Source organism: Stenella coeruleoalba (assembly GCF_951394435.1).
Source record: "Stenella coeruleoalba genome assembly, chromosome: 5".
Lineage (NCBI taxonomy): Eukaryota > Metazoa > Chordata > Mammalia > Artiodactyla > Delphinidae > Stenella > Stenella coeruleoalba.
In genome coordinates this window covers 87,390,586-87,413,610 of record NC_137150.1, presented here as the reverse complement: position 1 = coordinate 87,413,610, position 23,025 = coordinate 87,390,586, and the positions used below count along the sequence as shown (strand labels likewise).

General features: G+C 36.2%; 1 long non-coding RNA gene across 1 annotated transcript in view; it reads right to left on the bottom strand.

Moving 5' to 3' along the window:
* Positions 1–20,707, bottom strand: part of LOC307186546 — a 141,549-nt gene extending 120,842 nt beyond the window's left edge. Inside the window, exons 1-2 of the long non-coding RNA XR_013828398.1 lie at positions 20,595–20,707; positions 9,748–9,822 (exon numbers count right to left, since the gene is read on the bottom strand). This is a non-coding gene — a long non-coding RNA (uncharacterized lncRNA). The remainder of the gene's footprint in view (positions 1–9,747; positions 9,823–20,594) is intronic.
* Positions 20,708–23,025: the final 2,318 nt, after the last annotated feature.

Below are 23,025 nucleotides of genomic sequence, written 5' to 3'. Positions count from 1 at the left end.
TATATATATGTATATCTCTGAATCACTTTGCTATACACCTGAAACTAACACAACATTCTAAATCAACTATACTTCAATTTAAAAAGAAAATAGCACATGCCAGATTTCTTCCCCCCAAGTTACTATTTTTTCTTTATAATTAATAATTTGTGGGGAGATAATTATTCTGATCATCATTATTCTGATCAGACTTCCCCTCACTAGTTTTAGTATCCACTGATTATTTCTAACTTCATCATTCCTTCTACATTTATTAAGCGCCATTCAAGAGTCAGAAAGAGCTTTCTCTTCATCCTCTTTTATTTATTCAATTACTTATTTATGTTCATATGAACTTATGCATTCTTATTTTATTTAATGGGCTATAGTCCATTACTATCATTATTGATTTTAATGCTCAAATTTTTCCAAGTTTGGTTAGTGGGTCTCCCTTCAAGAGAAGTTATGTGTTCTTTTAATATACCTCCACAATTCTTTTTATCATTTCCTCACTTTCTGGCACACAGACATTCCAGACTTTTCTTGTACTTTTTGTATCCCAGCCCCAGAATAAGTCATTTCTCCCAGGAGCCCTGGTTCCTGTTAATGGAGAGTTATATGAAGAAACCAGTATTTGACCCTAGTGTGTTCACTGTTACTGGTGTATCATTGTTTCTAGGCTCTCTCAGCAGTGGACAATGCTAGAAAAATAAATATATATATAATCATAAAATATTATAAATATACACATATTTATTCAAAATTGTGAATTCATACTAATATCACCAATTCCAATCCAAAGCCATAGGATACATTCAAGTGTTACCTCTTTTAATTTTTGTAAATCTGTTATTAACTGCACAAAATCTGGCTGCCATTATTATTCCCACTGCTTTTACTCATTCGCTTAATCCTAGAATTTACACAAAATGGTTACAGAGTTGTTAAACCACAGCAATGCAAAAATGAAGCCTACTAATTATAATTGTGTATTTGCATAACAGTGTACGAGGTTAGGTAAAATTCATATATGATGAAATTCATAAATCTTAAGTATATAATTTGATGAGTTTTGACAAATGCATATATTCATGTAACCCTATACCCTATCAACAGCCAAAACGTTTTCATCAACTCAGAAAGTTCCCTTGTAATCCCCCATTCCCAGAGCAAGCACTTCTCTGCTTTTATTTACCATAAATTAGTTTTCCTATTCTAGAACTTCAAGTAAAAGGAATCACACAATATATGTGTGCCAATATATCACATAATATATTTGTTTCCAGCTTGTTTTGTTCAGCATTTCTGTAAGATTCATACATGTGGTAGTTTATATCAGCAGTTTATTCCTGAGTAGTATTCCATCGTATGGTTATACTACAATTGTTATACTACAATTTGTTTATCAATTCTTTTAATAAGTATTTGGATCATTTCCATTTTGGGGCTTTTATGAATAAAGCTGCTATGAATGTTCATGTACAAGCCTTATTTTGGAAATATACTTTAGTTTGTCTTGGAGAAATAGCTTTAAAATAAATTGCTAAGTCATAGAGTAGGTATACATTTAACTTCATGAGAAATTGCCAAACATTTTTGCCAAAATGATGGTAACACTGTACTCTTCCAAATGATAGTTCATTAGTTCTATCTATTTTCTCACCAAATTCTATCTCATCTAAATTCTCACCAGCATTTTATATTGTCAGTTCTTTTAATTTTAGCCACTAGAGTGTCTGTGTAGAATTATCTCATGTGGTTCCAATCTTCATCTCCCTAAGGGCTAATGATGTTGATCACACTTCAGGTGCTTATGTCCATTCATTTACCTTCCTTTTTGAAGCATCTGTTCAAGTCTTTTGCTTATTGTCTATTGGATTGTCTTATAATTGCATCATAGTAATTTTATTATGTATGCTAGATATAGGTCCTCTTTGAAATATGGGTTTAGAAAATATTTTTCCCAGTGTATGGATTGTTTATTTGTTTAAATGTGCCTTTGGATGAGCATATATTTCTAAATTGGATAAATTCTAATTTATAATTTTTTCTCAAAGTACTGATCAGTGCATGCATGTAAGGACACTAACATAAAGCTGGGGAAAATTTTCCAAAAGGATAAAACAGAACAGTCCTCAGAAGCTGCATAGGAATGACGTAATGCCTCTTCCCACTAACCAGACTGTAAAACCTTCATGGGGACATTAGGTAGAGTAGGCTCTTGCTTCAGTAGTGAGAAATAATTAGCTCTATATTGAATGCTGTCCTGGTCCACTTACGAACTTTAAAAGTAAGAATCAAAAGTATCAACCTCTTTCCAAGTAATTTAACTGCACCCCAGAACAAAGTTCAAGAACATTGAACTTGAAGACAAAAATATGAACTTATGAAGACAAAAATATTCAGCAACCAACAAGTTAAAATTCACAATGTCTAGTATCTCATCAAAAGTTACGTGACATGTATACACTGATGTGTATAAAATAGATGACTAATAAGGACCTGCTGTATAAAAAAATAAACTAAATAAAATGAAAAAATTTTAAAAAAAAGTTACATGACATACAGAGAAACAGAAAAATGTAAGCCATAATGAGAAGAAAGTTCAGTCAAAACCAAACCAGAACTGACATTGACATTAGAATTACCAGAGAAGGATATTAAAACAGTTCTTACAACTGTATTCTATTTGTTCAAAAAGCTAGAGGAAAGACTAAGCATGATAAGTAGAAACATAGAAGATATTAAATGACCCAAATCTAACTTCTTGGGGTGAAAACTACAGTGTCTAAAATGAAAATAAACTGGATAGGATTAAAAGCAGATTATATATTATATGAGAAAAATTAATAAACTTGAAGACATAAAAATAGAAGTTATCTAAAAGAAAACACAGCAAAAAATGATTCCAAATATGAAAGAACAGAATATCAGTGAGATGTGGGACAAATTCCAGCAGCCTAGTACAAGTGTAATTTGAGTACCAAAAAGAAAGAAGAGAGAGGAGGGGAGAAAAAATATGTGTAGAAATAGTGGCAAAAATTTTTCCAAATATTGGGTTGGTCAAAAGTTTCATTCCGTTTTTTCCATAAGATGGCTCTAGTAGCACTTAGTTGTCTTTAATTTCATTTGAAACAATTTTGTTAGACTGTATGTGACAGCTGTCATATCAGCGGGCATTTAAAAAAAGACTTACCAAAATTGGTGAATTTTTGTGTAGCCATTTTATTATTGAAGATGGAAGAAAAACAGCAACATTTTCAACATATTATTTCAATAAAGGTAAAAACTCAACTGAAATGCAAGAAAAAAGATTTGTGCAGTGTATGGAGATGTTGCTGTGACTGACTGTGTCAAAGTGGTTTGTGAAGTTTCGTGCTGGAGATTTCTCACTGGACAATGCTTCACAGTCGGGTAGACCAGTTAAAGTTCATAGGTATCAAATCGAGACATTAATTGAGAACCATCAACGTGATACCACCTGGGAGATAGCCAGCATACTCAGAATATCCAAATCAAGCATCGAAAATCATTTGCACTAGCTGGGTTATGTTCAGCGCTTTGATGTTGGGGCTCCACATAAGTTAAGCGAAAAAAACCTTCTTGACTGTATTTCCACATGTGATTCTCTACTTAAATGTAATGAAAACATTCCATTTTTAAAACAAATTGTGACAGGCAGTAAAAAGTAGATATTGTACAATAACGTGGAATGGAAGAGATTGTGGGGCAAGCGAAATGAACCACCACCAACCACACCAAAGGCCAATCTTCATCCAAAGAAGGTGATGTTGTGTATATGGTGGGATTGGAAAGGAGTCCTCTTGTATGAGCTCCTTCCGGAAAACCAAACGATTAATTCCAACAAGTACTGCCCCCATTTAGACCAACTGAAAGCAGCACTTGACGAAAAGCAACCGTAATAAGTCAACAGAAAACACATAATCTTCCATCAGGAGACCACGTGTTTATTTGATGACCAGGCAATAACTGCTACAGCTTGGCTGGGAAGTTCTGATTCATCTGCCATATTCACCAGATATTGCACCTTTGGATTTCCATGTATTGAGGTTTTTATTAAATCCTCTTAATGGGAAAAATTTCAATTCCCTGAATGACTGTAAAACGCACCTGGAACAGTTCTTTGCTCAAAAAAATACAAAGTTTTGGGAAGATGTAGTTATGAAGTTGCCTGAAAAATGGCAGAAGGTAGTGGAACAAAAGGGTGAATACGTTGTTTAATAAAGTTCTTGGTGAAAATAAAAAATGTGTCTTTCATTTTTACTTAAAAACTGAAGGCACTTTTTGGCCAACCCAATATATAAATTCACCAGCCTAAGAAGCTCAATGAACCTAAAACAAAAGAAACATGAAAATAACTACACTAAGTCACACATTAAACAAATTGCTCAAAAAATGACGAAGAGAAAATATTAAAATCAGCCTGAGAAAAACGACACAATACATGGAGAGGAATAACACTTAAAAAAAATAAAACTGTCAATCTAGAAGTCTATATCCAGTGAAAACGCCTTTCAAGCATAGATGCTACAGTCTAACCATGAAATATACACACACACCAAACAAATTCCAATAGACAGGCATCCTACAAAATACCTGACCAGTACCCCTCAACACTATTGAAGTCATCAAAATAATGAAAGTCTGAGTATCACAGCCAAAAGAGTCTAATGAGACATGACAACTGAATGTATTGTGGTATAATGGATGAGATACTGGAACAAAGATGAGCATTAGATAAAAACTAAGAAAATCTGAATAAACTTTAGTTAATGAAAATATATCAGTATTGGTTCATCAGTTATAGCAAATGCACCATGCTAAGGTAAAATATTAATAATAGAAAAAATTGGATGTGAGATCCATGGGAACTCTCTATAATATCTTTTAATTTTTCTATTAGTTTAAAACTGTTCTAAAAAGTAAAGTCTATGAAATACGAAGGCAAAATCAAGACTTTCCAGACATACAAACACTGAAAGAATACATCACCAGCAGACCTATAAGACAAAAAATTTTAAAGGAATCTTCCATGAAGAAGGAAAATGATCCAAGATGGAGAAATATGAATCATGCAAAGTAATGGAAAACACTAGAAATGATAACTCTGTGTGTAAACATATATCTCTCTTGTTATTTAAAGACATTTAAAATATAAGTGACTATTTAAAAAGCTAACCGAAGAAAAATAACCATACAACATCAGGATGATAGCATAAAGAGAAATAAAATATATGAGACCAAGCTTATAGACCAAGAGGGGAGAAATGAAAATATATTATTGTAAGATTATTGGGGATCTGTTTTTCTCTTTGCTCTTCAGATTGTATAATTTCTATTGATCTCTTTTTAAGTTCATTGAACATCACTTCTGCCACCTCAATCAGCTGTTAACCCCATCCAGTAAATTTTTCCATTTTAAATATTGCATTCTTAAATTTTAGAATTTCCATTCGATTCTTTTTTAGGCTGAAATTCCTTATCTGATCATTCATTAAGACCATGATTTCCTTTACACCCCTGTCATATTTATAAAAGCTGCTTTTAAGTCTTAGTCTTCTAATTCCAACATCTGGTTCAGCTCATCTGTTTCTACTAAGTTGGACTGGGGAATATCCTCAGGTGAAAAACCAAATAAAAGTCAAACTGACCCAGTTCAGTGTCTGCCACAGTTTCTTTTTCTGTTGTGTTTTTGTTTTGTCTTGTCACTCTCTATTGCCTTTGAATAGTTGTGTATGCATGTGTTTGTTTCCTTTCATTATTTTGTCCAAAGATTATAATTATTATTTGTGAGGATAGTCCAATATAATCTATTCTACTATTACTAAAAGCATAACTTCTTCAAGATGTTTTAAGCTTGAAGAAAGCACACCTTTTCTGCCATCATGTTTCATGAGAGAGCTGGAAGAACTTTCTTTTCCCTTTGAGCTGAAATTTTATGAATTAAGTATGTATAACCCTTAACTATGACCTACTGATCTTATCTGTCTTCCAATATTCATTCAAAAATATTGTCAACTATGTGCCAGTCACTCCCGTAAGAAGTGATATAATTGTGAATGAGATAAAGCCCTTATCTATAAAACTTATATTTAACAACCATTATATTAAATTTTAGTCTTAGAAAAACTAAGTGCTATAAGAACAAGTTAGTAGAACAAAGAGTGATCAGGTGATAGGAGGGGCAGAACCATTTACACTGAATAGTTAGAGAAAGCCTCATCTGGATAGGTGTTGTGTGAACTACAACCTGAATGCTTTCTAAATGATTATAAAGAATTAGTTATGAGAAAATCTAAGGATGGGTTTCTCAACCTTGTAAATGTTGACGTTTGGGGCCAAATAAGAAAGAGAAGAAGGTTGTCCTGTGTACTGCAGGATGTTTAGCAGGATCCCCAGTGTCTACCCACCAGATGTCAGTAGCACCCCCCACCTCAGATTTTGATGATGAAAAAATGTCTACAAACATTGCCAAATGTCCCCTTGGGGGCAAAATCACCCCCAGTTGAGAATGACTAATCTAGATGAAGAATATTTCAGGCATAAGTTATAGCAAGAGCAAAGATTTTGAGGCAGGAACAAGTTCAGCAAGCTCAAAGAAGAGAAAGGACAGTGGAGATGACAGTGAGTGAGTAGAAACGTTGTCAAGATAGGCTCAGAAAAATAGAGGAAAGACCATATGATTGCTTAGTTTGAAAGAAGGAGAAAATGAATTATTATTCTTTTAATGTTGTTTGATTAAAAATATATATATTAATATTGGTATCCATGAAAGTTGGTGTGAATTATAAAGGCCCTCAGTAACGAAATATTTGTGGACTAATTTAGAATGCAAGAAGCTGTGGCCTGGAGGCAAGAAGTTGCAGCATAAAAACCAGAAACCTTCTGGTACATATAAGAATTTGCCTCATTTTCTATACATGACTCTTTCTGCTGTAGAAAATCCCACATGATGACATATTCTCCATAGTCAACCACACAGTGGTCACTTCCTTGGTTAGCATCAGTGTGATACCAAGTAACATAAAGACAGATTTATGGAATACCTAATTTGGATCCAAATTATTATTATTATTATTTTTTTTTATTTTTATTTTTTTGCGGTACGCGGGCCTCTCACTGTTGTGGCCTCTCCCGTTGCGGAGCACAGGCTCCGGACGCGCAGGCTCAGCGGCCATGGCTCATGGGCCCAGCCGCTCTGCGACATGTGGGATCTTCCCGGACCGGGGCACGAACCCGCGTCCCCTGCATCGGCAGGCGGACTCTCAACCACTGCGCCACCAGGGAAGCCCCCAAATTATTTTTAATAGGCATTATATAATAGCATATTTCTGTTTAATAAATTTGAATAAAATAGCATTAAAATGAGAGTTGAAGGAGAAAAGAAAGAATAATCTATAATTAGTATTTCTTAATCTGAAAATAATGTCAACTTCCATTCACTCCTAGAAAATGTTTCCAGTTTGTTCCCCTTTGTTTTATGTCAATAGCAGTCTTCAAGTCCAGGATTCTTTGTTTAAAAACGAAATTCTACTTTTGGGGAACTACTGACAGATTTCAGGAGATTACTTTTAGGTTAGTCAATTCTATTATAAATTTCATTCCTTGCTTTCCCTCTATAAGATTTCAGGTTCAAGTAGTATAGATATCAGTGCATTTTCTCATCTGTTAAATGAAAAAAATTTGTTTTAGAAAATGGAAATGTTTTTATAGCAATTCTATGGATATGTTCCAGCATGTAGAGTAACAAGATATTCTTCCAAATCCCTTTATCTTATGTAGAAAGGATGACATGGATTTTTCCATGTCTTAGTGGTATTAAGATGTCAGTCAACATGAAATGCTATTTTAAATTTCTAGTATCTATTTTCTGCCTTTAATTCCCTTAATGCTGTTTATTTAGGTTGTATCTAAACATGTTCTAATCTTATAAACTTATGACAGACTGGAAAGAAATACCATACATTTATTTATGTTTTCATCATAGTATTTAGGTCAAAATACAAAATAGAATAAAAAGAATGGTTCGTGATTTGGTGAAGTCATATGCTTTGCACATCAAAGGCATCTAATTATGAATGAATGAATGAGTAGTGTTTTAGAGCTGAAAGGGATCTTAAAGACCATCCAATTCAACCCTCCCAATTTATCAAAGAAAAAACCCTAAGGCCAAAATATTTGATCAAAAGAAATTAATTTTCCCAAAGCTTACCAGATATCTGATAACCCTCTCTGACTACTTTTGCTCATATTAATTATTTTAACATAGTCATATCCAACTAGCCACACATACCCATTCATATAGTAATATATTTATCTATTTATTGATATATTATCAAAATTATTGAGCATTCTCTAAGTACTAGGCATGGCCCTTAGGTAATATGGATACAGTAGGGAATAAGACATAGTCTTTATGCTTCAGGAGCTTATTATCTGGCAGAAAGAAATATATGTAAAAAGGAATTAAAGAGTAAGACATGCTATGACAAAGCATAAGAACAGTTTAATGAGCACCAGAAGAAAGATACATTGGTTCTACCTGAAAAAGCTTGGAACTGCTCCTAAAGAAGGTGAATTGTTATTGAGCCTCAAGGTTGAATAAGAGTATGATAGACTTAAAACATAAAAGCATTCTAGGAAGAGGAATGTGCATGTACAAGCCCCACGTGTGAAAGCTCAGAACAGACTTCAGGAGCATGGTACACACTGAGGAGCACCAGAGTTGAGACTAGAAATGTGCATCTAAGCTAGATTGCCGAGAGTCTGGTAAAGGGCCAGACTTTAGAAAAGTGCAAACTTCAAAGGATATATCAGCAGCACAACACAAACAGATCAGTGTTTCTGAAAGACATCAGTTGGCAGTAAGAAAGATGGATTCAAGATAACAGAGATACAGAGGCAGAGAAAGGAGTTAAGAGGTTAATGCTGGAGTCCAGATGACAGAAGATGAGGGCCGGGACTAAGATAGTGTCAGGGCTGATAGAGAAGGGAAGCTCAGCCCTTGGTAGGTGGTTGGATCAGGCAAGCAGACAAGGAGAAAAAGATGAAGTTAACAGGTCTGAGGGTTTTCTGGGACAACTAGGCGGATTAATTTTCTTTGCTGCCATTCTTAAAAATATTATAAATTGATTGCTATATTCTGTGTAAAAGCCAAAATCCTTACAATGCCCTACCAGGCCTGCATTATGTGGTTCCTATTGCCTATTTGACCTCATCTCCCATGACTACTTAATCCCTCACTACCAGCTCTATCCTAGCCACAGCGGCCTCCAAGCTTGCCTTCAAGAATGCAAGGTGCACTCAACCACGGGACTTCCCTGACCTAACAGCTTAAAACTGTAGCCCTCTACTTTGGTGTTTCTCCCTATCTCTCTCCCCTGCTTTAGGTTTCCCTTTCTATGTGGCACTTATCATTCATCCTCATAATTTTATATCTGTGTGTGTATGTGTATAATGATTGCCTTTCTCTCCCTACCAGGTTGTTAACACATAAGGACCAGGGTTATTTTCAGTTTTTATTTACTTCTATCTCCCAGCACACAGAAGACTGTCCAATAGATGTTCAAAAATATTTGTTGAATACAGTAATGCATGCATACATGAATGAATGCATAATGGATTAATAGTGCCTTAAGTAGAAATATTAATTAATACTTTAACATGTTTTAGTCATGTTTCTAAATCTGACAATTTATGTCTTTATTCCAGAAAATGACACAGGAAGGGAAAAAATTTGCCACTTACCCTCTTCGATTAATTCTAGACAATGGGTTTGATGAATCTGTTTTAAGTTCAGTTCAGGCTTTCATCCTCTGTTTCCTACATGGTTTTTAGAATATGAAAAAGTTTTAGGAGGCTTATACTATTCATATCAAAGGATTTCATTTTTTATTGTCATGAATTTTATCTTACATCTTTACCCTTCATAGTATTATTTAAATTATACTTCCAGTCTATATATAAATTCATACCTATTTCCACCCCAGGAATTTTTCAGAAACTCATTCTCCCTCCTTTACTTTACTATCCCTATTTCTACTCTCTGGAAATTTAAAATAAGGCATATCCTCTTTTATTCTCCCACAAGTTTCTTTTTCCATCTAGATAGACCCCCCATATCTGATCTTATGATTACTCTTACATCCTCAGAATAAAGGAAAGAAGAAAGTACTATATATATAAAACTATTTAATTGTCTCATGATATAATTAGTTTAATTTAAAATTAAATTAAAATAAAGCATATTATTGTAGAGTTAAAATAGAAGGCAGAAAACACAACTATTGAGCTAATATTCTGAAGCTAAGCTACATAATAGGTTTGTACTTTGCACAGATCTGTAAAGATAGGTATAATTGATTTTGCAGGTGAGGATACTTAGGCTAAGAGAGGTCCAATGACTTGCCCATGGTTGCTACTAAGTGGCAAGGCAAGAATTTGAATGCAATTCTGCTGCTAAAATCTATACACTTTTTTCCTAGGGATAGGGAGAAATGTCCTGATAAAAGAATTAGGCTAAATGATCCCTGAGATTGCTTTGAGCAGCAATATTCTATGGGTCTAAAAATCCATGCAGTGATATCAGCCTATGACTATGGTAACTTCAAAACAAAGCAACGTCAAATGAATATTTATTTTCATCTAACAACTACGGGTAAACAAAGATAAGCAAAATCACCTGAAAATATCTAAGAAGGCTACAAAAGTATGATTTGAGATAGAAAAGTAGAAGGTCCAATTCCTAATTACTTTTCCACCACACCCCAAGTCTATTCATAACAAGTGTTTGGAGTTTAAGTGACAAAATTTAGACAAATGGACAAGCCACAGTTTAACTTAATGTCGTATCAAATATCAACAGTATGCCTAGTATAAACTAGGATATTCACAGCATTCCTTGTCATCAGAAAAGCATGCTATTATTACCAAATTAAGACACGCAAGTATTCCTGTGCCCTGCCCTTCAGCTTCAAAGCCGAGTGGCTGAGGATCAAAACACCAACATTATGGTCGTTGGTAATCCCAGTTAACTCGTGCAGCGCAATGATCCATCCATATACGGCAATGGCATGCCCTGTGACTCACAGCCCAGGGGCTCTGCAGAGAAAGCAGGCTCTGGGAGGCCCGCAGGTCATGAACATTGAGCTCTGCATGGGCAAGAGAGCAAATGGCTCATTCTTCTCATTTGCCAAATGTGCTTATCATGAAGTAAGAGATAAAGTTCCCTCAGAGATAATGCCCACCCCATTACCACCTCTAACAGACCCCAAGGTACAGAGAAGCATGGAATGCTTGAGCTTGAAGAGCAGTTGGGCTGACGTAATACAGCCTCCTGGATTCACGTGGTTGTCAGAGAGTAAGTGCCCAACACAAAGATGGAGTGAGTTTGAGGCAGAGTCGGGGTCACAGTTGTCTTTCTTTCCAATCCTTTCTGAAGGTGATATTGCAGAGTGGTTAAAAGGTCTGAATCAGACTTGGTCCTGCTTTGAAATTCTGCTTCTGTTTTATGTTAACTCTTTGTGTGAGTCTAGGTCACTTGATTTGAGCCTCATTGGTGAGGTGCAAATAGGACACTGCATGACAGGTATTGCCACCAAGCCTCACACAGGTAGGTGTTTAATAAATGCTAACTAGTTACATAAATTTTGTTATTTATCCTCAGTATCAAATATAGTATGACTTACCATTCGTAAAAAGAAGGGATAAAAATAGGAAGAGTGGGCTATTTTAAGTAGTTTATACCTTTGTTCTTTTCGGGCATCACCTTATTCTATATAATGTGACCCCCCCCCAGTGTGACTATGAATGCTTGACCCGGCACTTGTCATTAACCGGCAGCTTCAGAGTCCAACCTTCACAAAGGATCCTAACCTTCCTCCAAACCTGCAGAATGTCCAATTGATTTCAATTTCAGTAATTTCTCTTTCAATTAAGTTAAATTCAATTTAAGTTAAAGTAATTGGAAGGATTTAGGTTTGTAGAATGCAGTGATTAGGTTTATCAAACAATCATAACATGTGCAAAACCTCACAGTTAGAACAAGTCCTAGTGAAGTTTGGCAAACCTGCCTCCTCTTTCCTCTTCCAAAACCCTGCTCCCCTCTTCTGAGTCTGCCTCTCAATGTCTCACACTGGCCCAGGTGCCCTTACCTTCCGTGAAAGTTTGCAGCTTCCCTGGACATGTCTTACTGACTTTATACTAACAAAACTGTGGTCTGAAAAGGAGCCAATTGACTCACATTCAGATGTTATAACAGAATGATGTGTGACCCTCTTCAGGGACATTTGTATTCAAAAGGAGTTGAGATTTTAGCAAAGAAATTAACCTTCAGTCAAAGAATTTTAAGTAAGTAAAGAGGAATATATTTTGAGGCACATGGTTTTCCCAGCTCCTCCCAGATAATGTCATTTCAAGATCCACCTACTCTGTTGATGAAAAATATTAGGTAAAAACTTCTTTTAAAATATTTGAACTTAAAGGGAATGTTTAAGCTTAATTTGCTGTTTTAAGATTCAGTCAGCTGAGTGAAACTAAAACTAGTAGGCCCCTTTCTCGAAAACAGTCCAGTGGCCTTCTCCACCACAGCCCCACAGCAAGATGGCTCAAGTACATGCACTGACTTAACATTAGCCCAATAACGGAACACCTGCTATGGGCAAGACATAGTACTAGACAACATGGGAATAGAAAGATTATTTTTTTAGTCAGATGCCAGGGACTCAGTCAGAATTAGTCTTATTTGTGTATTTGTCTCCAAAGTTCTTTATTTATTGCTCAACATTAGTAACTAATGACTTAATTGTTGTTAAGTCATTAGTAACTAATTGACTTAATTATGTGGTTAATTGTGTTCATGACTGCCTTCATCATTAGATGAGATTCCTCTCCACAGAAGGAAAAATTTTCTGGACATTTCTGGAGGCCTCAACACTTAACACAATACTTTGTCCTTAGGAAGTACCTCTAGACACCAAGTCCTGAACATCTCAACCCTACAGCCATTTTCTAAAACTGATAAACAAGTTCTCTCAGTTAGAAGACTCACTTCCAAAGTGAAGAAATTCAGTTACTGAAATCCAGAATGAGAGTAAAAATAGAAAGTTATCACATGTTACTTATTATCTATATGTTTTGTTTCATGACAAAATTTGAGACACATTGTTAAAAAATATTTTCCATATCTAAATTAATATTGAAGATCATATGATAAAATTGTATCAATCACATGACTAAATACTTTTTCCTAAAAAAATAAAATTATATGAAATGCAACACAAAACTCAATAAAATAATCACTTAAATTTAGGTTGCCACTTTAGTTATTTCACTATTAGTAAAATGGATAATATCTTATTAGATTTAGTAAAAATTTTAGTCTGGTGTTTAAAAATTTATATATTGTTTTTTCTCCTAAAAAAATTGGCAGCTCTTTTGTTTCTGATGTCCAAAAGTTATTTTTTAAGGAAAACAACCTTTCTTTCATAGCATCTGTACATAACAATGAGACAATGAACCCACATAATGTCTTTGTATGTGCTTCAAATCCTAATATTCTTATGCCAAACATCTTCATATCCTCTTAGCCAACTCTGCTCTGTAGAGTCTTTCTACTCACCTTATTCTGCTCACAAACTCTCACTAAAATATAATTTTAGAACGTGTTTATTTAAAAGATTATTTCCTTAAAAGTGAGAAAACCCTCCTTGAATTTACAAAATAAAAGTCTCCCTTTTTCTACTTGTAAGTTAATAGAGCCTAAAATAAATCAATTTTTCTTTGTCTGTCTGAGTATATGAAGGCGTATCAAATTCCCAATGCTAGCAGTATATATCTCATTTCTACAATGTGCACAATATCACTTGTGATTACTGGTTATTATTTTAACTGGATATTCCTTTTACCCAGTTGCTGGAAAAGTATACATTTTCTTGACTTTTAAATTCATTTTGACATAAATATGAAATATAATTTCTTTTGAACACATTTCAAAGAATGCTAGCAATGTAGGCAAGTAACTGTCTTCAATTACACTTGGAAATATTTGTCATCCTTATCATCTTGAATCAGTGACTCAGCTTTGCCTTGCTCAGGCAGACACAGCAACTGCCCTGGCATTAACATTAGGATGTCTTCGAAGAGAGGAAGATTAGTAAAGCACATAAAATCTCCTGCATATGTTTCTGTGAACTTTCCATTTCTCTTCAACCTCTGCCTTGAGTCATTCCACTGTTATTGCCAAATTTTGGGAATTCCTGTGGCATTTTGCTGTTTTAAGACACTAGTAAGGTACAGTGTTTAAAATCAGGACTGTCCCAGAAATTTTTGTAATCTGATTTAAGAACAACCCAGATAGATGAGTAAATAATGTTATGTAGGAATGTCTTCACAACAGAAGCTGACAATATATTCCAGGGCTTGTCACTGACTTTAGATTCCTTTCTCAGTAAAAAAGAAGTACCATGGAGGGGCAGAGTCAAGATGGCAGACTAGGAGGACACAGATTTCACATCTCTGCAAAACTAGGGCACCTACCAGGCACTGGTGGGGGACCACAGACACCTAAGGGGATGGGAAACCCCCCTCAGTGACCGGCTTGTGGGATCCTGGTTCCCAGGCCAGAGGTCAGGTCTGAGCTCCTGTGGTGGGAGCTCCAAGTCCAAACCACTGGAATAACACAGAACCTCAGGCGCCAGGGAATATTAATTGGAGTGAGGCCTCCTGGAGGTCCTCATCTCAGCACCAAGACCCAGACCCAGCTCTATCCAACTGCCTGCAAACTCCAGTGCTGGACACCTAAGCCAAACAACCAGTAAGACAGGAAGACAGCCCCACAAATCAAAAAAGAAACAACAGAAAAATATGTTACAGACGAAGGAGCAAGGTAAAAACCTACAAGACCAAATAAATGAAGACAAAATAGGCATCCTACCTGAAAAAGAATTCAGAGTAATGATAGTAAAGATGATCCAAAATCTTGGAAACAGAATGGAGAGAATACAAGAAACATTTAACAACAATCTAGAAGAACTAAAGAGCAAACAAACAGTGATGAACAACACGATAACTGAAATTAAAAATACTCTGCGCGTCAGGAGACTGTGCTCCACGGCGGGGGAGGCCGCAGCAGTGAGAGGTCTGTGTACCGCAAAAAAAAAAAAAAAAAAAAAAATACTCTAGAAGGAATCAATAACAGAATAACTGAAGCAGACAAACGGGTAAGTGACCTGGAAGATAAAATAGTAGAAATAACTGCTGCAGAGCAGAATAAACAAAAAATATTGAAAAGAATTGAGGACAGTCTCAGAGACATGAACATACGTATCGATAACTACCTTAAATGTATATGGATTAAATACTCCAACCAAAGGACATAGACTGGCTGAATGGATACAAAAACAAGACCCATATATATGCTATCTACAAGGGACCTACTTCAGACTTAGGGACACATACCAACTGAAAGTGAGGGGATAGAAAAAGATATTCCATGCAAATGAAAATCAAAAGAAAGCTGAAGTAGCAATTCTCATATCAGACAAAACAGACTTTAAAATAAAGACTATTACAAGAGACTAAGAGGGACACTACATAATGATCTAGGGATCAATCCAAGAAGAAGATATAACAATTGTAAATATTTATGCACCCAACATAGGAGCACCTCAATACATAAGGCAAATGCTAACAGCCATAAAAGGGTAAATCAACAGTAACACAATCATAGTAGGGGACTCTAACACTCCACTTTCACCAGTGGACAGATCATCCAAAATGAAAATAAATAAGGAAACACAAGCTTTAAATTACACATTAAACAAGATGGACTTAATTGATATTTATAGGATGTTCCATCTAAAAACAACAGAATACCCTTTCTTCTCAAGTGCTCATGGAACATTCTCCAGGATAGACCATATCTTGGGTCACAAATCAAGCCTTGGTAAATTTAAGAAAATTGAAATTGTATCAAGTATCTTTTCTGACCACAACGCTATGAGACTAGATATCAATTACAGGAAAAAAACTGTAAAAAATACAAACACATGGAGGCTAAACAATATGCTACTAAATAAACAAGAGATCACTGAAGAAACCAAAGATGAAATAAAAACTACCTAGAAACAAATGACAATGAAAACACAACAACCCAAAACCTATGAGATGCAGCAAAAGTAGTTCTAAGAGGGAAGTTTATAGCAGTACAATCCTACCTCAAGAAACAGAAAAATCTCAAATAAACAACCTAACCTTATACTTAAAGCAATTAGAGAAAAAAGAACAAAAATTAGGGAAAAAAGAACAAAAAACCCCCCAAAGTTAGCAGAAGGAAAGAAATCATAAAGATCAGATCAGAAATAAATGAAAAAGAAATGAAGAAAACAATAGCAAAGATCAGTAAAACTAAAAGCTGGATTTTTGAGAAGAAAAACAAAATTGATAAACCATTAGGTGGACTCATCAAGAAAAATAGGGAGAAGACTCAAATCAACAGAATTAGAAATAAAAAGGTGAAGTAACAACTGACACTGCAGAAATACAAAGGATCATGAGAGATTACTACAAGCAACTATATGCCAATAAAATGGATAACCTGGAAGAAATGGACAAATTCTTACAAAAACACAACCTTCCGAGACTGAACCAGGAAGAAATATAAACAGACCAATCACAAGCACTGAAATTGAAGCTGTGACTAAAAATCTTCCAACAAACAAAAGCCCATGACCTAATGGCTTCACAGGCAAATTCTATCAAACATTTAGAGAAGAGCTAACACCTATTCTTCTCAAACTCTTCCAAAATATAGCCGAGGGAGGAACACTCCCAAACTCATTCTACGAGGCCATCGTCACCCTGATACCAAACCCAGACAAAGATGTCACAAAGAAAGAAAACTACAGGTCAATATCACTGATGAACATAGATGCAAAAACCCTCCACAAAATACTAGCATACAGAATCCAACAGCACATTAAAAGGATCATACACCATGATCAAGTGGGGTTTAGCCCAGGAATGCAAGGATTCTTCAATATATGCAAAGCAATCAACGTGATACATCATATTGACAAACTGAAGGAGGAAAATCATATGATCATCTCAATAGATACAGAAAAAGTTTTCGACAAAATTCAACACCCATTTATGATAAAACTCTCCAGAAAGTAGGCATAGAAGGAAACTACCTCAACATAATAAAGGCAATATATGACAAACCCACAGCCAGCATCGTCCTCAATGGTGAAAAAATGAAACCACTTCCTCTAAGATCAGGAATAAGACAAGGTTACCCACTCCCACCACTATTATTCAACACAGTTTTGGAATTTTTAGCCACATTGATAAGAGATGTAAAAGAAATAAAAGGAGTCCAAATCAGAAAAGAAGATGCAAAACTGTCACTGTTTGCAGATGACATGATACTATACATAGAGAATCCTAAAGATGCTACCACAAAACTACTAGAGCTAATCAATGAATTTGGTAGACTAGAAGGATACAAAATTAATGTACAGAAATCTCTTGCATTCCTATACACTAATGATGAAAAATATGAAAGAGAAATTAAGGAACCACTCCCATTTACCACTGCAACACAAAGAATAAAATACCTAGGAATAAACTTACCTAAGGAGACAAAAGACGTGTGTGAAGAAAGCTATAAGACACTGATGAAATAAATTAAAGATGATACAAACAGATGGAGAGATTACACCATGTTCTTGGATTGGAAGAATCAACATTGTGAAAATGACCTTACTATCCAAAGCAATCTACAGGTCCAATGTAATCCCTATCAAACTACCAATGGCATTTTTCACAGACCTAGAACAAAAAATTTCAAAATTTCTATGGAAACACAAAACACCCCGAAGAGCCAAAGCAATCTTGAGAAAGAAAAACAGAGCTGGTGGAATCAGGCTCCCTGGCTTCAGACTATACTACAAAGCTGTAGTAATCAAGACAGTATGGTACTGGCACAGGAAGAGAAATATAGATCAGTGGAATAGGATAGAAAGCCCAGAGATAAACCCATGCACATATGGTCACCTTATCTTTGATAAAGGAGGCAAGAGTATACAATGGAGAAAAGGCAGCCTCTTCAATAAGTGGTGCCTGGAAAACTGGACAGCTACATGTAAAAGAATGAAATTAGAACACTTCCTAACACCATACACAAAAAAAAACTCAAAATGGATTAAAGACCTAAATGTAAGGTCAGACACTATAAAACTCTTAGAGGAAAACATAGGCAGAACACTCTATGACATAAATCACAGCACGATCCTTTTGATCCACCTCCTAGAGAAATGGAAATAAAAACAAACGTAAACAAATGGGACCTAATGAAAGTTCAAGGTTTTTGCACAGCAAAGGAAACCAGAAACAAGACAAAGAGACAACCCTCAGAATGGGAGAAAATATGTGCAAACAAAGCAACTGACAAAGGATTAATCTCCAAAATATACAAGCAGCTCATGCAGCTCAATATCAAAAAACCCAGTCCAAAAATGGGCAGAAGACCTAAATAGACATTTCTCCAAAGAAGACATACCAATTTCCAACAAACACATGAAAGGATGCTCAACATCACTAATCATTAGAGAAATGCAAATCAAAACTACAATGAGGGATCACCTCACAGCAGTCAGAAAGGCCATCATCAAAAAATCTACAAAGAAAAAACGCTGGAGAGGGTGTGGAGAAAAGGGAATACTCTTGCACTGTTGGTTGGAATGTAAATTGATACAGCCACTATGGAGAACAGTATGGAGGTTCCTTGAAAAACTAAAAATAGAACTACCATATGACCCAGCAATCCCACTACTGGGCATATACCCTGAGAAAACCATAATTCAAAAAGAGTCATGTACCACAGTGTTCATTGCAGCACTATTTACAATAGCCAGGACATGGAAGCAACCTAAGTGTCCATCGACAGATGAATGGATAAAGAAGTTGTGGCCGATATATACAATGGAATATTACTCAGTCATAAAAAGAACCAAAATTGAGTTATTTGTAGTGAGATGGATGGACCTAATAGTCTGTCATACAGAGTGAAGTTAAGTCAGAAAGAGTAAAACAAATACCGTATGCTAACACATATATATGGAATCTAAAAAAAAAAAAAAAAAAAGCTTCTGAGGAACCTATGGGCAGGACAGGAATAAAGAGGCAGACGTAGAGAGTGGACTTGAGGACAAAGGGAGGGTGAAGGATAACATGGGACAAAGTTAGAGAGTAGCATTAACATATATACACTACCAAATGTAAAATAGATAGCTAGTGGGAAGCAGCTGCATAGCACTAGGAGATCAGATCTGTGCTTTGTGACCACCTAGAGGGGTGGGATAGGGAGAGTGGGAGGGAGACACAAGAGGGAGGGGATATGGGGATATACGTATGCATATAGCTGATTGACTTTGTTATATACCAGAAACTAACACCACATTATAAAGCAATTATACTCCAATAATGATGTTTAAAAAAAAAGAAACGATGAAAAGAAGAAGCACCATGAGTCCTTGAACAGTAATCAGTATCCATAATTAGTGCTATTTGCCAAACCACTATTGCCTACTGGGTATGTTATTTTGGGGGAAAGCGGGTTATTATTCAGAAGTATGAATTTGACCTTTCCAAAGGAGTATTGTCTGACCGGTTGAATGTTCTTTTTCTCTTTGCTTGTAGCTATGTATCAATGAAATACAATAGAATATAAGGTGGCACATTAAAGAGGAAAATAGTACATATGTGAACATGAACTAGCTAAATCTTCTAATACCACCTCTTTACCAAAGAGCTACTATTTCCTGATAGCTCTCTGTATCACAAAATTTGAACTGAAGTTTGTGTCAAAGTATATCTAAGTCTCATAAAAATCCAATAGTACATCTTTTATTAGGAGAGTCCAGGATATGCTCAGGAGACATTAGGACCAATATGGAATTTAGGGTTCAGAAATGAAGCAGAATGTAGCCATGTGGTGTGGGGTTGCTATTAAAAAGAGTGGAACTAACAGCCCACGTCATCTTCCACCAGAGGAGGCTGCTGCTAAATTAGAACTGTCCCAGTTTGGGCATGTAAGATTTAAAAAACCATTGGATCCTCTGCATTCTAAGATTATACAAGCAGAAATGTCATAGAAGCTTGGCTTTAGATGGGGTTCTACCATAAACTAGTTTTAAAACCTTATAAATTAATTTAGTAACTTATTCACCAGTAATTTACGGACCACCAACCTTAAGCTAGACACTCTTTAGTGCTGGAAATACAGGCGAAGGAAAGAGACAGGGCCTCTGCTCTCCTGAAGCTTACAATTGAGCATGGCTGACAAATATTAAATACAATCTTATAATGTGCAATAAATACTATAAACAAAAAGTATAGTCAATTAGGAATTCTAACAGGAAGTGAGTCAGAGAAGGCTTCTTTGAGAAAATAACATTTAAGCCAGTAGTTCTAAAGTTTGCACATTAAAATCACCTGGAGGAGCTTTAAAATCAATGAGTGCTTGACCCCATACCAGATCAAAGGAACTGAATCTGAGATTGAGGTCCAGGTAGTATTATTTATTAAAATCTCACCCAAGTGGGCTTCCCTGGTGGCGCAGTGGCTGGGAGTCCGCCTGCCGATGCGGGGGACGCGGGCTCGTGCCCCGGTCCGGGAATATTCCCACATGCCGCGGAGCGGCTGGGCCCGTGAGTCATGGCCGCTGAGCCTGCGCGTCCGGAGTGGGAGAGGCTACAACGGTGAGAGGCCGCGTAGCGCAAAAAAAAAAAAAAATCTCACCCAAGTGAATGTAATTTGCAGCCGGCATTGAGACCACACATTTCAGCTGATGTCAGATGGTAGGAAGAGGCTGAGTAGAGAGTACACGGGAAAGTTTTCAAGGCACAAAGAATGATATTTGTCAAAGCACTGGAAAGAGCCTGCCATGTTTAGGAATTAAAAGGAATGCACTGGGAGATGCATTAGGCAGAGACATTGGATCTGGGTCTCTCTGCAAGCGAGCTGAAGGATTTGGGATTTTATCCTAAGTACAATGTAAAGCTATTAAACAGAACTGACATGACCAATTTTTAAAGATTGCTTTTTCTCCTCTCTTTAGAAATCACCGGAATGGTCAAAAGAGGAACAAGGGATGAAGGAGATAAGAGATCATGATGATGGCTTGCACTGGGCTTGTAGCCGTAGAGATGGAGAAGGAATTATTTTGAGCTATTTCAGAAGTAGAACTGACATTTTGATGAATTGAATAAAGGAGGGTGAGGGAAAGGTATGAAAGAAGATTCCCAGGTCTCTAGTTTGAACAGCTGGGCAAAAGCATGCACATTTGCTGAGATATGTAACACTGGAGAAGATAAAATGCTTGTGCCTGTAAATTTGAGGTACCTGTGACACTCAAGTACAGGTGTCAAGCAACCGGTTGGATATGTGTCTTAGGAAAAAAGTCTAGACATTCCAGTTTGGAAGTCAGCAGCATATAGATAGTACTTGAAGCTGTATGTGATATGAAAGCCTGGAGAGAGCACAGAATAAAAGGGCTGAGGTAGTCTCAGTCACCATTTTGTTTTTGTAAAATGAAAGGATTGGATATGATCAGTGGTTCTCAAACTTCAGTGTGCCTCAGAGTCATCCAGAGGACTTGTTAAAACATCAGTTGTTGCGTTCACCTTTGAAAGTCTCTGATTTTGTGGGTCTGGGGTAGGGCCTGTGAACTTGCATCTCCAGCAAGTTTCCTGGGGGATATTAATGCCGGCAGATAGAAGCCATACGTGAAAACTAGATACTCTAAGATCTCCCTTCCTTCTCTAATATTCTACAGTAACATCGCTGTGCTATCTGCAAAAATTCACAGGAAAACATGTGCAAATGTCAGAGATTTTAGTATTGCAAAAGGAAAGAATTGTAAAATGAAAAGATAGATGTGAGCACAGGAATGGTTAAGAGTTGTTTCATGCCTTCACAATTTGTTTTTTTAATGTTGGGCAAATTGAGCAGTTGACAAATATTTATTGAGCACCTTCATGGAAAACATTGTATGGAAAAGTAAATCTGCAATTCTCTCAAAGTTAAGTGTATACATTCTCTTCTTGGTGTTGCAGCTGTTTTTGAACAACCTATTGAAATTTAGAGAATTCAGTTCTTTAAGCATCATTCTGTCATTCGCAAAGAAACCTTGAGGAAGAGATAAGCAACACAGACCACAATATAGGCATTTTGCACCTTGCACACACACACGCACAGAGAATCAATTAAGACTGTGAGAATTGGACTCCCCTCGTGGCGCAGTGGTTAAGAATCTGGCTGCCAAGGCAGGGGACACGGGTTCAAGCCCTGGTCCAGGAAGATCCCACGTGCCATGGAGCAACTAAGCCCATGCACCACAGCTACTGAGCCTGCGCTCTAGAGCCTGCAAGCCACAACTACTGAAGCCCGTGCACCTAGAGCCCAAGTTCATCAACAAGAGAAGCCACGGCAATGAGAAGCCCATGCACCGCGATGAAGAGTAGCCCCTGCTCGCAGCAACTAGAGAAAGCCTGCACACAGCAACGAAGACCCAAAGCAGCCAAAAAAAAAAAACGATTGTACAAATAGTGTTTTATTTTACTCTTATTACTTCATCTCATTCACGCTTCACATTAAGAAGTACACAGCTCATCACTTAAAGGAAGGTTTAAGGTACATTATTATTATTAGTTATTGGCAACCAAAATTTTAAGAAAGCAAACATATTCCCTACCTAGACTTCTCAATTGTCACATCATCAAAGAATTTGGATTACACATTTTTCATAGAATTGTCAAAACAGATACATTATTCAATCTCAACCTGCCTCTTCTGTGGATGGTTCCTGGATGAGTAAAGCTGATGCTTCAAAAAGGACACAGTAAACAAACTTACCAAAACCATTTGAGAGAACTCTACCTACTCTTCCAATTTCTAAAGCAGCATAGTGATATTATTTATGCAGATACAACCACATACTCTTCCTCCAAATCCTAATTTTCTAAC